This window comes from Rhinatrema bivittatum, chromosome 8 (assembly GCF_901001135.1).
Source record: "Rhinatrema bivittatum chromosome 8, aRhiBiv1.1, whole genome shotgun sequence".
In the NCBI taxonomy this organism is placed as follows: Eukaryota; Metazoa; Chordata; class Amphibia; order Gymnophiona; family Rhinatrematidae; genus Rhinatrema; species Rhinatrema bivittatum.
In genome coordinates, this window is record NC_042622.1 from 225,836,785 (window position 1) to 225,854,390 (window position 17,606).

The 17,606-nt window shown below is 43.5% G+C and overlaps 1 long non-coding RNA gene across 1 annotated transcript; it reads right to left on the reverse strand.

Annotated features, from left to right (window-relative positions):
- Nucleotides 1–2,858: 2,858 nt before the first annotated feature.
- LOC115097030 lies at nucleotides 2,859–5,388 on the reverse strand. Its single transcript, XR_003858193.1, has 3 exons — nucleotides 5,326–5,388; nucleotides 3,699–3,819; nucleotides 2,859–2,967 (listed from the first exon to the last, which is right to left on the reverse strand). It is a non-coding gene; the product is annotated as an uncharacterized LOC115097030 (long non-coding RNA).
- Between the last annotated feature and the right edge of the window lie 12,218 nt (nucleotides 5,389–17,606).

A 17,606-nucleotide genomic window follows, 5' to 3' on the forward strand; every position in this document is an offset into this window, starting at 1 on the left:
CCTGGCATTGAGTCTTCCTCAGAGCACAGCGGGAGGCCTTGCTGCGACTGCCCTCCTCTTCAAGCAGGACGCTGCCGGATCCCCAAGGTGCACCCCCCCTCCCTTAGGGCATGTGTGTGATGACTGCCCTATATTTAAAGGTCCAGCAGCGGGAACCCCCCCGGAGGTGCCCCTTGATGATGTCACCCAGCCAGCTCTATAAAGGGCTGAGATGGAGAACCCTCCAGTGCCTCGGCAATAGGTCGACTCCGTTGGAGAAGTGCTTTGCCTCTACATCGCTGGTTCCTGCTTCCTCTGTGAATCCTCTTCCTAGTTCTTGTCTTCATGGTCAGTCTTCCCTTTGTCTGTCTTCATCATCTCATCTTGCTCCTGTGGTTCCTCGTCCTCCCTCCTCCTCTTTGTTCCTCATCCCATCGGATTGGACTTCTGGATTTGACTCAGATTGGACTTCTGGCTTGACTTCGGATTGGACCTCAACGCTGCTTGATCTCTACCTGCCTCTGATCACTGCCTGTCTACCATTACTGCTTGAACTCTGCCTGTCCTGACCACTACCTGAACCTGTCTCTGTTGGCTGCTGCCTCTCCCGACTTCTTCACCATGCTGGCCTGCAACATCTTTTATGTGACATTTCTTCATCTCCACAGAGGCCTGCACCTAAGTCCAGCTGGCTCCGGCACCCGAGGGTTCAACCTAAGGGGAACGAGAGCTGATATTGGTGAAGCTCCAGTTGGGCCTCTGCTCCAGCCAGCTCCACCTGCCAATGGTGGGGACCTGCAGGGCACCTCCCTGTGGGTTGTGCCAACTGCACTTTGGCCCAAGGGTCCACTTTTGCAACACAGTGCTTTTCTCTTCTCCATTTTCTCCAAATTCCTTTTCCAGGGTCTCCTTTTCAGTTTCTCTTTCTTCTCTTTTCCTGTTTCCTTTTTTCCCTCCCCTGCATCTATCTTTGACATTGATCTTTTCTTTCATCTCATTCCTCTTCCTCTCTATGCGCATAGCTAGAATTCACCCCTCCTTCTCCTTCTCTTTCTCCAGTTCTCCTTGTGCCTGATATTCACTTCCTTAACTCTATCCTTTATTGCCCTTGCTCAGCCCTCTATCTCCCCTCACTGATCTCCAGTTATCTAACTTCCTTGCCCTCATCACACTGCTACCTCCTTTCTGGCTCTCTCTCCTCCCACCATCCCAAAGCTAATTCTCTCCCTCCAACCATCCTTCAACTATCCCCCTTCAAGCTCTTATTTCCACCTCTGTAACACCTCCTTCCTTGCCATTTCTCCTCATTTTTGTCAGGTATCTTTCCTCACCCCTCCCCATCCCTCTCTGGGGGTGTCTCTACCTTCTCTTACCCACATTGTTCTTCCCAATTATCAATCTTCCTATTTTCATCTCTCACCTATCTTCCCAGCTCTCTATCTCTCACTTTTACCCACCTTCTCAGACCATCTTCCCTTCTCTTTTTTAACCCTTTTACAAAATCCCCCCTGTTCCACCTCTGCTCTACTCTTCCCCCACATTCCTGTTTTCCCCTCTGTCTTTCACCCACTTCCTAGTCCAACCATTTTATACCCTCAATACTTCCCCAGCCCTCACCTACTTCTTCTGCCTCTCATCCATTCACCTGCTTAAACTCTTTTCCTGTTACCCACCCCTCTCCCCCTGGCTTAGTCCCTTTCTTCTCTTTAACTCCCCTACCCCACCCTTCCCATTCTTCCTCTCACCCTCTCCTCAGCCTCCCATTTTCCACTCTCTTTCACCCATCCTTTCCACCGTTCCTCCAGGTCCCTTCACGCCATATCTTCCCATTCCTCACCGTTCAAACCTCGTTTTACCTCTATACCCCCTAGCTGTATATCATATCCCCTTCTCCCTACTACCTGCTCCACAGATTTTCTCTCATAATCCCAGTACCCAGTCTCACACCCCAGTTCCACCAACCCAAGCTCACTCCAGTTCCTATTCGCCCAATTACCTCAGCCACCACTAACCTTCCAACTGCTGCCTTTCCTACACACCCAGCCCTCTACAAATGCTCCTCCCACCCCAATCTCTCGGTCCCCCACTTCCCCCTCAATGCCCCAAGTGCTGCTCTTCTCACTGAGTCCCTAGTTCCCATCCACCTTTGCCTCAGTGCCCCAGTTGCCATTCTTTCCACTCCCAGTCTCCCAGTCCTGCTCACCCAATTCTCTAGTCACCACTCACCACTCATCCTGGACCCCTAGTTTATTTATTTAAAAAATGTTATACTGCTGTCTACAATAGCGCACAAAGTGATTTACAAGGAGAACATGCCATAACATTTAAATGAAAATAAAATAAAATAATACAAAAAAATCGCAATACACTTAGGAGTCGATTTTAAAAGGAGCATGTGCGCGTCCATGTACACGCTGGTTCCCAGCGCATGCACATGGCCGCACCAATTTTATAACAGGCACGCACTGGATCGAGGACTGAATTCTGCAGCACATCACTGGTAACCTCCCCTTTCGTAGGAACGAGTTCCATTTACGCCATCCTTTGTTGCCACACACTCAAGCCAATTTCTAACCCAGGCAATCATTTCAGGGCGCATACCTAGGGTGATCCATTTTTTGTTTTATAAGTCATCTCTGTGGAACCATGTCAAAAGCCTTGCTGAAATAAAAGTACATTACATCAGCAAACCTCCCCTGATCCAACTCTATGGTCGTCCAGTCAAAGAAATTGATCTGATTTGTCAGACAAGACCTAGCTGCCTTGGATCCTGTAATCCAGTGAATTCCAAAAATGGCACTATCCTCCTTTTTTTTTTTTTTTTTAGCAGAGATTCCATTAATTTACTATCCACTGCGGTCAGACTAACTAACCTGTAGCTGTCAGCCTCCTCTTTACTTCCATGTTTGTGAAGTGGAACCACATCTGCCTGCCTCTGTACCAGAGTTGAAACAAATAATTCAATGCCTGGACCCCTGAACAATAGTCCTGGAAGAGAGAGACGCAGAGCTGCATTAGTTCCAACAGAGGGATCCTGTGTTGTTTTTTTAATTGCTTGCTGACCAGTAGAGCCTTCTACAGGGAAGGAAAGGTAAACGAAAGAGCATTGGACAGGAAAGAAAAATAAACAAGCAGTCGAGCTGAGCAGTGCTCGTGTTTATTGCTTCTGCAGGTGGGCAAGGAGAAATTTGGAGCTAGATTGCAGAGAGATTTGGAGAGGACCAGAAGCATTCCTATGGTGCTGCAGCTTATGAGAAAGAAAAGTAGGGTTTTTTTTTTATCAGTGAGCAAAATAAATTGGTTGGCAGAGGAAAGTCCTTAACACTGACAGATGTGGGTTGGATTTTATCCCTGTTGTACAGCTCTACTAGGAAATGAGAAACACTGAAGAGAGAGTAAGCAAAAGGTCAAATTTGTGTGAAAGAAAATCTAGTTTAAAATTAAAGTTTACCATCAGAGTTGTGCAGAAATAGTAATCTGCTGTAGTTAAAAGTTTGAACGAAGAAAAGCTGGAATTGAATCTGTTTAATTCTGAATTTCACTAAATCCAAGCATTTGTTCAGTCAGGGATTGGTATTAAAACCAGAAGCTTTAAGCACTGACTGACAAGTAATCTGGCAGAGTGAACTGCTATTTGTAAAAAGAGTTTTTCTTTTGTAACCAGAGGTTAAAATATGAAAATAAGGGGGTAATGAATTAATAATTTTATTTTTACTGACCTGAGTCCTGAGGCTGTAAGAGAGCATTGCTGGGATGTGGCATGCTTTTTCATTTCTCTCACTCAGATTGTTACTGCATGGGGAAGATGTGCAGGCAGAGTCCGTTTAAGTGCCATTTTTACTGGAAAAAAAGGACACCGAAGGAAAGTATAAGCACATTAAAGACTGAATAGCATGTGTGTGTGTGTATGTGTATGTGTGTGTGTGTGTGTGTTTGTGTGTGTATGTGTGTGTATATGTGTATGTGTGTGTGTGTGAGTGAAACTTTTACAGTGTTATCTGGGATTCTACTATTGGAAAAAAGTTTGTCCAGGTAAGATACAGGACAGGAGAAGATAATACATTTTATCCAAGGACCGTGGAATATTTTCCTGGTATTTGTTAGAAAAGTATGAAAGGCTAAGGAATTCTGGATGTATGAGAGGTACCCACTTTGAAAAAAATTAGTCTCTAGCCTATGAGCTACAGTGGTACCCTAGCCCATAACCATTATTTGAGGATAAAAGACTTTGCAACTTCCTTGACGGAATAGCATTTTGGGATATTGTTCTTATCACCAGTAGAATCCCAGATAACATAAAGGTGCTATATGAGAAGACAGGAGAAAAGCCCATCTCTTCTTTTAATAAGCCTTCCTCATCTTAAAGCTAGTTCATTACTAAAAATTGTAAAGTTAAGCAAACCTGATATTCTAAATTCAGGAAAGAGGATTTATGGGAAAGCGTTTTTTTTTTTTATACCACCACAGTGAACCGAAACAAAACAGAACGAGTGAGAAAATAGTGATCCCAGTCTTTTATACAGCTTCAATATAAAAGGATCAAAGAGTTAAACACTTGTGTGTCTGGAGAATAAAGACGTGCAGGATAATTTGCAGTGGCAGGATATAAAAGTCACATTGCAATCCAAAGCTGCACTTGTAATACCTGTTAAGATTACAACTTTAAAATCTTGTGACAACCTTGAGCTGAGACAGTGTAAGCATACAAAGTGAGAGGAAATTGTCTGTGTGTCTGAGTCAGCTCTATCAATAAGTGCCAAAACCTTCCTCTTTGTTCTGTTAGACACAGGAATACTTAATCATCATTTATTTTCTTGAGGCCATAACTAGTATTAAGTGACACCAAGCCGGCAAGACAACACTTAGTATACACTTTAGTTTCCCTGATCGGAAGACTTTAACACGTTAGCGTGGTCAGGAATCCAGTTTTTCATTTATTTAAAGTGCATCATAGAAGACGATCAGCACATTTTGATTAAAAGAGCTCCTGAGATAGAATCCAGCAGTGCCTCTCAGCTAATCAAGCAGCGAACACAAACAGCACCCCTCCCATCATCAAACCCCAACTCGGTGAGAGGACGAAGAACCAATGTACCCTAATACCAGCTCAATAAGGATACAGATAAGTGTACACCTCAGCCACCAGAAAGTCGAGCTAGACCAACAGTCATTTATACCTTCAGAGAGTTAAAAAAAAAAAAAGGACATTCAAAAACAGCAACAGTGAACATCACAAACAGAGTGAGCAGAGAGAGAGAGAAAAGGAGATTAAAGAAACAGAATCAGATAGTGACAGAAAAAGTAAAGGGAGACTACAGGAGAAAGAGAGACACAATAGTGCCTTACCAGAGAAGTCTCCTAGTAATCTTTTCAAAGTATCATTTATCAGATGGTTCCAGTAAATATCATCTGAAAAAGAATTTACGCAAAGAAACAGCTTCTTTAAACAATTATTGATTTAAATCTCCATCTTTAAAAGTCCACTGTTAAAAGGAGAGGATTAATAGAGAACCTAATGATATATTCAGAACCGGTTCTGTTAGTTCCTGGAGCTAAGAAAAGCAATAAGAAAAGCGTTCTTATTAGTTAACATTTGTGTATGAACGTCTGTTATCCTGTTTTGTTGTTAAGATATTATTCATGGTAGATACAACATCGATAATTCTTGCTTGAAAATAAAATTCATCGGATTTGAAGTATCTTGAATGCTCTAAGGGTTTTCTGTTTCCGTTTAAATTTTGCTTTGGTAATTTGGGTTCTGCCTTCCCCCTCTACCCCTGAGAGATGTGCTGGGTGGATTTTGAACCCATTTTTCCATTTTAAGGGAGGCTCAATTGGAAGGAGAATTCCCTTTCTGCCCTCTTCGTCTTGGTTTTCGTCATAGAGTGACCCCCTCTAATAACATCTGAAACCCCATTTTTATTACCACACCTCAGTCACTGTAGCAGATCGCTGTATTATGCTGAAAGGGCAGGGGGGGATAGACTTTGAGACCTGCTCAGGGTTTGATTGGAACTAAATCTCTTAGTTAATAACTGGGGAGAAAACATCTAACAAAGATTTCTCTGCTAACTAACAGGGTCATTTATCTATATGCGTTAGGGCCCCAACGTCCATGATATCGCCATAACGCACATGCAAATGCGTATGCAAATTTAAAATTCGAGTGGGCGGACTTCTCAGCTTGCGATGTGAAAATAACCGCGGATGTAAGAGATTTAACTCGCATTGTGAAAAAATACCTATGCGATGCAGGACCGGAAAATTATCCTAACCATGCCCCCCTTTTTTTTTTATCACGGTTGCTATTTTTGCTATATTTATAGCAAAATGATGAATCTAGGCCTAAAATTCTTCTCTACTAGAGCTGCATGTCAGTAAGCCTGGCAGACACAGAATCAGAGACAGTAAATTTTCCTAGCTGGCAAAAATTAGATAAGGACATACATTATTTTTTTTTATTTAGCTGGTTCACAATGCTGTTCAGTGGTTCCAGCAAATGAGGCAAACACAGGCCTAGATTCTGCCAGAAGAGTAGATAGTCTCTCTTTTTGATTTGCTAAAGCTCAGGATAGCAGGTGATGCAGCCAGACGTGGACCAGAGGACCCGAAGACCAGATCATCAAAGATTTCAAGAAGGAGAAAGCGCACTAATACACTCCAGCAGCACTGGCAAGAACTGCCGCACCGTGAGCTATTTCTTGCACATCTGTTACAAAGACAGTACATTTCTGGCCAGAAACACAAAGAAGCACACACACAGAAATACTCAGGAACACACAAAGAGTGGTGCGCAGATTGAGGCACAAGGAAAGACTGATAGAAACGTAGTGTTCTCACATCTTGCAGGGCCGGTGCTTCTGTCAGGCAAACTAGGTGGTTGCCTAGAGCACCAAAGGTTTGGGGGCACCAAAATCCCACCAGCACGAGGCCCAGAGGGGGAAAGCCAATACTGCCAAAGAAGGGAGCGCCATGCTGGCACCACTGCTGCTGGTAGGAGGGCGCATTGAGCTGGATGTAAGTTGAGGTGGGGGACTGAAGGTTTGTCTCTAGGGTATCAAAACACTCCTGCACCAGCTCTGACTTTTGAGTACTGAAGATCATTTATATTTATCTGGTAATTTACTGAGTAAGAACTGAAATCTGCAAGAAACAGAGTAAAAGTATTTGGAGAAAAAAATCCTATTTGTGGTTTAAAGAAATTTGCAATCTAAGGGGGTCATTTACTAAGCATTTTTCTTATAATCACAGAAAGGAAAATTGGTTCTTACCTGCTAATTTTCGGATCAGTCCAGATTCCTGGGTTTCTGCATCCCTGCCAGCAGATGGAGACAGAGAAAGTTTCACTGACACTGCTTGATAAACCCTAGTGCCACCTGCAGTTCCTCAGTATTGATCTGTACCCAAGCAATAAAACAAAACAGCTGCAAAAACACAACTAATCAAAACTTTCTTGAACTATATCACAAAAATAGTCTTCCCTAAGAAAAAGAACAGCTAAGTGAGAGTCTCTCCACTTCCTCAAATTGGGCGGGTTCTGGACTTGTCCATGGTTCTACAGGAATGAAAATTAGCAGGTAAGAACCAATTTTCCTTTCCCTGTATGTACCAGGATTAGCCCAGACCTCTGGGATGTACCAAAGCTCCCTACTTAGGGTGGGACCTGGAGAGTCCTGCTCTCAGAACACTCTCGCCACAGGAAGGAGAACCTGAATCTCCCACATCCAAATGATAGTGTCTCGCAAAGATATGTAGCGACTTCCAAGTCACTGCCCTGCAAATCTCCTGAGGAGACATCAGCTGTGCCTCTGCCCAGGAGGCTGTCTGTAAACACATAGAATGAGCCCGTAAGCCCTCTGGAATTTTATGACCTCCAGTAATGTAAGCGGACCCAATTGCCTCTTTTAACCAATGGCCAATAGTAGCCTGAGAAGCTTTGAAACCTCGCTTTGTGCTGCTCCATAAAATAAAAAAGGTGGTCGGACCTCCTAAAGTCATTCGTCACCTCGAGATAGCACAATAGAGCTTGCCGAATATCTAACCTCTTGAGCTCCTTTGCAGGTGGAGCGGATGCATCTACCGTTGAAAAGGCTGGAAGTTCCACTGTCTGGTTTACATGAAATGTGGAAACACTTTCGGCAAAAAAAAAAGGCAATATCCTCAACGAAACCCCTGAATTCAAAATTCTTTTTTTTTTTTTTTTTATAACTGTTTATTCACAGAGTGCCATAAGAACAGTTCACAGCATGAATTACATATACAACATACAAAACACAAGAACTGTATCATAACCGCCTGAAGATCTCTATCAACTGTGAGATTATCAGTTATACCCCCCTCCCCACCACCCCTCTCACCCCGGAGAAGAGAATAAGAAAGATTTCTATTCGAGCAAAATAAACAAATACCAACATAACCCCAGAATGCTATTCTCCATTGTACACAACCTCACCAAACCATCAAACAAACAAAAAATAACAACACTATCAAAATTAACGAATTTGCAGAATTCTTTACTGAAAAAAATCAAAAAGCTAATAAACAACAGCCCCATCACACACGCCCAAACCTTAAAAATGCCACAGAAACTGACAACAACCTGGACGAACTTCGAACCCGCCTCCTTGCTGGAAATTCAAAAAATCATCAAAAACATGAATCCAGCAAACCATCCCATCGACAGTATCCCCATACCAGCAATTAAACTGATCGGAAATACAATAACCAAAACGATAACAGACCTAGTTAACCTCTCACTCACTGAAGGAATTTACCCAGAATTCCTAAAATCAGCAATCATTAAACCTCTAATAAAAAGGAGCAACCTAGACCCGGAGAACCTTCAAAGCTACCGCCTTATATCCAACCTACCTTTCATTGCAAAAATCATAGAAAAATCATCCACTCCCAGCTCTCGGACCTCCTCAAAATAAACAACATACTTCACCCTTCACAATTCGGCTTCAGGAAAAACTTAAGCACAGAAACACTTCTTCTTGCACTAAACGACACCATACTCAGAGGATTCGTCAAAGGACAAAGTTATCTATTAATCCTTCTAGATTTATCGGCTGCCTTTGACACAGTCAACCATACCATCCTTCTCGACAGACTATCTGAAATATGAGCCACAGGTATAACCCTACAATGATTTTCATCCTACCTTTCACATAGAAATTTCCAAGTACTGTTCAACAACACCCTTTCGAACAAAGTCAACCTCAACACTGGAGTTCCCCAAGGATCTGCCCTATCAGCAACACTCTTCAACATCTACCTTCTCCCAATTTGTCACACACTAGAACACCTTGGTCTGACCCACTTCCTATACGCTGACGATATACAAATACTTATCTAATACATTAGAAAAAACCTACAAAACACTAACCTTTTATCTTACAGAAATCAAACAACGTTTATCCGACCTAAAACTCATAATAAACCTCGACAAAACCGAAATAATCATGCTAGATAAAAAGAACAACCCCCTCTCATGCAACCTCTCAAAATGGAAAACCCAAAAACATCAATCTCTCCTGTCATGCATACTCGAAACCTAGGAATCACCATAGACAACAACTTATCATTCAAAATCCACATAACCAACAAGATTAAGGAAGGATACCACAAACTACTTACCCTCAGATGTCTTAAACCTTTCCTATCACAGGATGACTTCAGAACTGTCCTGCAACTACTCATCCTTGCCAACCTTGACTACTGCAATGCCCTACTACTGGGCCTACCACTCGCAACTATCCGTCCACTCCAAATCCTACAAAACACAGCCGCCAGAATCCTAACTGGAACAAAAAAACATGAACTCTTTACTCTAACTCTCACATCACTACACTGGCTCCCAATAAAATATCGAATAGACTACAAAGTACTAACAATTCTGCATAAACTAATCATAGGACAACAATACAACTGGCTAAGCAAAACTATCGAACACCATGCTCCTAAATGGGATTTAAACTCAAAGAATAAAGGCCTCCTCAAAATCCCTCCCGCCAAAACCACACAACTAAATACAACCCGTGAGAGAGCCATATCCATCACCAGCCCCTCACTATGGAACTCACTCCCAACCGAAATAAGAACTCAACCCAACATAAAAACCTTCAAAAAAGAACTGAAAACTGGTTGTTCACCAAAGCCTACGCAAACTCACATCACCACCCGCACTTCCAGACGCCTACGCATACCAGCATCATGAAACAACCGTCCATCCCATGAACATCAACATATCTACGACCACTCGAAACTCTAAGACATTTATTTTTAACTAGCCTAAAACACTTATTTAACCACATCCTAACTATATTTTCAATCTAGAAAGCCTGTTTTTTTGTTTGACTCATTCCAATTACTTTCCTACCCAACTAACACCTTGTAATCCCATCCTATGTGTATTAGCACATGTTACATCAACTAACCCACAACAAACCACGAAACTGTAAACTGATCTGATGACAATATGTTGTAAAGTTATTTAACTAACACACTTCCTAAACTCTGTAAACCGTTCTGATGGCGAAACCGAATGACGGTATACAAAAACACGACAAATAAATAAATAAATAAAGACATCAAAGTGTGCAAGAGCAATGCACATCAGACCACCTGCAGGCTCACCAAGTAAGGTCTAAACATACCACTGGGAGCCGGGGTGGAGGATCACCTCACACCAGCACTTGATGAAGCGTTAGGTGCCAGTGCCGATAACACTTCCAGGAATCCTCAAATCTAGCTAAACGGTCGTACTTAATTGCAGTCAGCTTTTCCATATAATAAACCCAGTGCAACCGGTGTAACACACTATCAAAATGGGGAGCATGAGCCCTGCACCACTCCTTGCCAAGGCACCTCTCATCGCCAGAATGACAGTTGGGCTTGGGCTGGTTGGCCACAGGGAAATTCAGGAACACAATCTGAGGCATCAAAGTCAGTGAAATATTCAGCACATCATCCACCCACTTCTCCATCTGTTGCCACAAGGGACGAATGACCAAACACTTCCACCACCTATGAATGTAATCACCCAGTTGCCCACACTGTCTCCAGCACTGATTACTGGTGTTAGGAAACATTCTGTTCAGCTTCATAGGCATGAAGTACCTCTGAAATAACACCTTATAGCTGTTTTCCAGCAAAGAAGCGGATATGGTACTATGTCCAGTCCTCAGGAAGCACATATCCCAATCTTCAGCAGTAGAACCGGGCTCTTGGTCCTTTTCCCAGGCAATTATAAATTTGGCAGTATAGTCTCTGGCCGTGTTAAGCGTAACAAACAGTTTAGAAATAACCCCTTTCACTTTATGTGCCTTTTCACAGAAACCCTCAAACAGGGATTTCCCTTGAATCATATCCCCCAGCATGGATATAGAATGCAAAAAATGTCGCAGCTGGACATATGCAAAATAGTCTGTACGTTTCAATTGAAATTGGGTCTTAAGCTCGTCAAAGGGAAGCATTGAGTCTCCACGCCAGACCTGGCCCAAAGTGGTTAAACCCATCTTAGCCCAGTGGAGGAACACCTTCCCATCCCATCTGGCAGGAAAGGCCTCGCAACAGCAAATGGCTGTGGAATAAACATATTTCCTAAGACCCACAATACGAGAGCGCCAAGCTCTCCATAATGTCATATTATGAGCCGTGCAGGGGGAGATCACATTCATATAGAGCGGTGCTGTACCTGAAAACCAGAACTGATCCTATAAGTATGGGTCATTCATCATCCCCTCTTCTATTGTTACTCATTATTTACAAGTGTCCTTGTTGTGGAATTCCACAATCACCGTCAGCTGGGCTGCAACATAATATTTAAGAGATTGGGAACGCCCAGTCCCCCATTAGCTTTAGGTTGATAAAGGACGGCTCAGGAGACCCTCGAGGGTTTCTTCTTCCAAATAAACAAGAAAACCTTTCTTTGCAAGGTTCGAAGGAATCTTGAGGGCACTGGGCATGGCAATGTTTGAAAGAGGTACCCAAGTTTTGGTAGTATGGACATCTTTACTACCGCAATTTGCCCAAGCCAGGACACCGTCAACCGGTCCCACTAGGCTAATTCCCTGTCCAGTTTGTCAAACAGTGATGGGTAATTTAATTGAAACAGCTGTCCGCACTCAGGGCCAAGCTGCACACCCAGATATTTTATAGCTTTAGAAGTCCACTGGAATGGAAAAAGCCCTTTAAGCCTCTGAACTGAGACTTTGCAAAGAAAAATAGGCATCAACTCCGATTTATCAACGTTAATCTTAAAAACGGAAACCCTCCCATAGTCTGTAATATCACTAACCACAGAAGCCAGGGATTGGTCAAGATTCAAGAGGGTAAATAAAATGTCATCAGCATATAACGATATCTTGTGTTGCACCCCCCCCCCCCCCTATAAAACAAGGCTGTGGAACAAGGCTCGGATAGCCTTGTTCCACAGATTCTTTCAGCTAGGGGTTCTACACAAATGGCAAACAAGAGGGGCGATAAGGGGCACCTCTGCTTGGTGCCTCGGACCTCAAATTCCGGTGAAAACCCCCATTGATTTTAAGGGAGGCAGATGATGCCATATAGAGCGCCCGAACCCAGCTAAGAAAATGCACATTGACCCCCATCTTAATCACATGGTCGAATGCTTTCTCTGCATCAACTCCAAAGAAATCGGAGGGGCGTTTGAGTCTGCGGGCAATATGCATAAGGCTAATGATCTTTCTAACATTATCTCCAGCCATACGGCCAGGCATAAACCAGCCTTGGTCCGCATGCACCAATAGAGGAATAATCAGATTCAGGCGCTTAGCTAACACTTTGGTCAATAGTTTCAAGTCCACGTTTATCAAAGAAATGAGTCTAAATGAGTCGTATTGAGTGGTTTCTTTCCCAGGTTTGGGGATTATAGTAATTCTCGCCCTATTGGATGAGGGTAAAAGCCTCCCCCCTGTCCTGAGGTAATTAAACAAGTCTACCAGCAGACCAACCAAGAGATCTTTAAACTTCTTATAGAACAGGGGGGTGTACCCATCAAGAGCTGTAGATTCACACATCTAGCAACATCGGGTGACATCCTTCCCCCCCCCCCCCCCCGAATTCGAAATTTGAAGGAAGGTGTCCTGACAAGACCAAGCTTGCAACTCCGAAATTCTTCTAGCCGAGCATATAGCAATGAGAAAACCACTTTGAGAATCAAGTCCTTCATTGTCACTCTCCGCAGAGGCTCAAAAGGCGCTGCACACAAACCTCATAGGGCTAGATTAAGGTTCCAGGATGGACAAAATCCTTGCTCCTCTAAGGAACCTAACAACATCCGGATGAGCTGAAATAGTGGAACCCTCAATCTTACCATGAAGGCAGCCCAAGGCTGCCACTTGTACTTTAAGTGAGCTAGAAGACAAGCCCTTAGTGAAACCGTCTCGAAGAAAAGATAAAATGTCCAGGACGGAGGACTTGAGAGCTCGGACTCCTTGAGCAGGACTCAAACACCTTCCATACTCTAACGTAAGCCATATTAGTGGACTTTCTTCTGGCTTGCAATACGGTGGTTATGACAGTTTCTGGATAATCTCTACTCCTTAACCTTTGCCTCTCAAAAGCCATGCCGCTAGACAAAAGTCAGCAACCTGGTCAGAAAATATGGGGCCCTGATGAAGGAGACCTTCCAGATGTCTGAAGCGAATTGGTCCGTCCACCTCCATGATGATCAGATCTACCAATACCACCTCTCTGCGATGTTTTTCTATATGATGCAACACGTTGCCCACTAACGGCCAGGGGGGGAACACATAGAGAATGACCCCTTGCAGCCAAGGCAGAACTAGAACGTCGACGCCTTCAGCCCCATGCTGACATTTATGACTGAAGAAACTAAATGCTTTGGCATTTTGATGAGTCGCTATGAGATCTACATGAGGAGACCCCACCGATCTTGAATGAGTTGCATCACGGTATCCGGTAATTCCCACTCGCCCAGGTCTAACTGAGTCCAACTCAGGAAATCCGCCGAAATGTTTTCGACCCTGGCTATGTGAGAAGCAGCTATGTGGGTTTATCTCACACTTTTTTGTCCAAAGTACTAGTTGTCTCCCTGCATCCTAATTGACAAACAGTCCCTAGTCTGATTTGAACTTAAAGGAGACAGCCAGAAGCACAAACTCTTTAGGAGAGAAAAGGAAAAAGCTTAAATGAGTTAGCCAAATCTGCGGGAGTGTCTGTTCAAAATCAATAGCATATAGTGTCCAGTTAACATCTTTGACCAAGGTTTAACAGTTTGACACCCTCTCACCCTACCCCTCTGCCCACCCACCCCTAGGTTTGTGTTTCTAATATAACCTGCCTAAATTCATAAATGGCAACAAGGTAAATTAGTATTTCCCTAATTGCTAACCATCAGACAAATTACCAAAATGAGGACTATCCAATGCAACTGTTGTGGAGCCTTTATATTGAGGGTAATCATATGGAAACCTAAGGCTTGCCCCATTTTTTCAGAATTCTCTACCTTGGAAAAGGAGCTGGCTGAAGTTAAAGCTGAATTAGCTTCAATAAAGAAAGTCTCAGCCACTGTACATTATTCAGGAATTAATTTCCCATTACCACTGAATAACCAAAAGTCAAGGAAAAAGAGATTTACTGTGGGCTCAGGTAGGATAAGACCTGTGACCCACAGACACCCATTATTGACAACTGTGCAGTCCACAACTCTACCCCCTCCCCCCCACCCCACACACACACACACAGGGCATTGAGGAACTTAAAAAAACAGTATTACAGTGGGCTCTGGTAGAATTAGACCTGTGATCCGGAGACACACACTGTATCAAGTGCAACAAGTACAAAATTCCTTCTCTGTATTAAATACTGAAGAAGTTCTCGAGAAAAAGATTGAAATGTTATCTGAAAAGAGAGAAGAAACCCAATGCATACAGAAATTCCAGATCAGAAACCAAAGAAAAAAGCTCACGGTGATGGATGACTCTGTCATCAGAGGCACTAATCCTTTCACTTGCACAAATGCAAAGGGAAAAGTGGATAACAAAACTCAACTAAAGAGGTCACAAAAGGAGTCCAGGAACAGCAGTAACCTGAATGAAAAAAGCTGAAAAGCTATGAGCATAAATGCTCGTAGTTTGGACAATAAAATCCCAGATCTGCAAGCCCTAATGGTGGAGGCGGACTTGGACGTTGTTGCTGTCACGGAAAGTGGTTTACGGAATCTCATGACTGGGATACGGCAATACCGGGCTATAACTTGTTAAGGAAAGACAGAGAGGACGGGAAAGGGGGAGGAGTGGCTCTTTATGTCAGAAACAATATCCAAGTATCTGAGCTGCAAGGAAAATGGGGCAATGAAGAAGCACTATGGGCCAACCTAAAAAAAGATGGGGCATCCATTTATATTGGAGTGGTTTACAGGCCTCCAAACCAAAAGGAAGAGCTGGACAGAGATCTGGTTGAAGACATCCAAAAGATGGGAAAGAAGGGAGAAGTGGTGATCGTTGGAGACTTTAATATGCCAGATGTAGACTGGAGAATCCCATCTGCAGAATCTAATAATAGTAGAGAAATAGTGGATGTCCTGCAAGTAGCTTTGTTCAAACAAATGGTTATGGAACCCACGAGAGAAGGAGTTATACTCGACTTAGTGCTCACTAATGGAGATAATGTCTCTGATGTCCAGGTGGGCACCCTGGACATCAGGGTGCCCACCTCAGCACCAGTGATCATCAAACGGTATGGTTTAATATCACAAAAAGGATACGGAAAAGAAGCACAAAGACCCAAGTTTTGCAGTTCAAAAACATGGACTTTGATGAAATGGGGAAGAACCTGGAGGAAGAACTAAAAGGCTGGGAGAACGAGAGAGATGTGGATCAACAGTGGACCAATCTAAAAGGAGCAATTACCAAGGCAACTAATCTATATGTTAGAAAAGTGAAGAAAAGCAAAAGAAAAATGAAACCTATCTGGTTCTCAAAGGAGGTAGCTGACAAAATAAAGGCTAAAAGAACAGCGTTCAAGAAATATAAATGATCCCAAAGGGAGGAGCACAAAGAAGAATATCTGGTAGAACTGAGGGAGATGAAGAAATTAATCAAGACGGCAAAAAGTCAAGCGGAAGAGAGGATTGCCAAGGAGGTAAAGAGAGGTGACAAAACATTTTTCAGATACATCAGTGAAAAGAGAAAAGTTCAAAGTGGTATAGTGAAATTGAAAGGTGGAAAGGATCAATGTGTGGAGAGAGACGAAGAAATGGCAGAAATATTAAACAAATACTTCTGTTCTGTGTTCACTAAGGAGGACCCTGGATAAGGACCATCCCTAGTTAACAAGAAACTGGAGGGGAGTGGAGTAGATGTAACTCCATTTACAGTAGAAAATGTATGGGAAGAGCTGGAGAAACTGAAAGTGGACAAAGCCATGGGGCCTGATGAGGTTCATCCCAGGATACTGAGGGAGCTCAGAGATGTACGGGTCCGCTGTTTGACCTGTTCAATAGATCCCTAGAAACGGGAGTGGTGCCGAGTGATTGGAGAAGAGCGGTGGTGGTCCTGCTTCACAAGAGTGGGAACAGAGAAGAGGCTGGTAACTACAGACCGGTTAGCCTCACTTCGGTGGTGGGAAAAGTAATGGAGTCACTGTTGAAAGAGAGAATAGTGAACTATCTACAGTCGGGAGAATTGATGGACCAGAGGCAGCATGGATTCACCAGGGGAAGATCCTGTCAGACAAATCTGATTGACTTTTTTGACTGGGTAACCAAGGAATTGGATCAAGGAAGAGCACTCGATGTCATCTACTTGGATTTCAGCAAAGCTTTTGATACGGTCCCGCACAGGAGACTGGTGAATAAAATGAGAAGCTTAAGAGTGAGTGCAGAGGTAGTGACCTGGATTGCAAACTGGTTGACGGACAGAAGATAATGTGTGATGGTAAATGGAACTCTTTCTGAAGAGAGAGCGGTTTTAAGCGGTGTACCGCAAGGATCGGTGTTGGGCCCTGTCCTGTTCAATATCTTTGTGAGCGACATTGCGGACGGGATAGAAGGTAAAGTTTGTCTTTTTGCGGATGACACTAAGTTCTGCAACAGAGTAGACCCGCCGGAAGGAGTGGAGAGAATGAGACGGGATTTAAGGAAGCTGGAAGAGTGGTCGAAGATATGGCAGCTGAGATTCAATGCCAAGAAGTGCAGAGTCATGCATATGGGGAGTGGAAATCCGAATGAACTGTATTCGATGGGGGGAGAAGGGCTGATGTGCACGGAGCAGGAGAGAGACCTTGGGGTGATAGTGTCTAATGATCTGAAGTCGGCAAAACAATGTGACAAGGCGATAGCTAAAGCCAGAAGAATGCTGGGCTGCACAGAGAGAGGAATATCGAGTAAGAAAAAGGAAGTGATTATCCCCTTGTACAGGTCCTTGGCGAGGCCTCACCTCAAATACTGTGTTCAGTTCTGGAGACCATATCTCCGAAGAGACAGAGACAAGATGGAGGCGGTCCAGAGAAGGGCGGCCAAAAAGGTGGAAGGTCTTCATCGAATGACTTATGAGGAGAGATTGAAGAATCTAAATATGTACACCCTGGAGGAAAGGAAGGGCAGAGGTGATATGATACAGACTTTCAGATACTTGAAA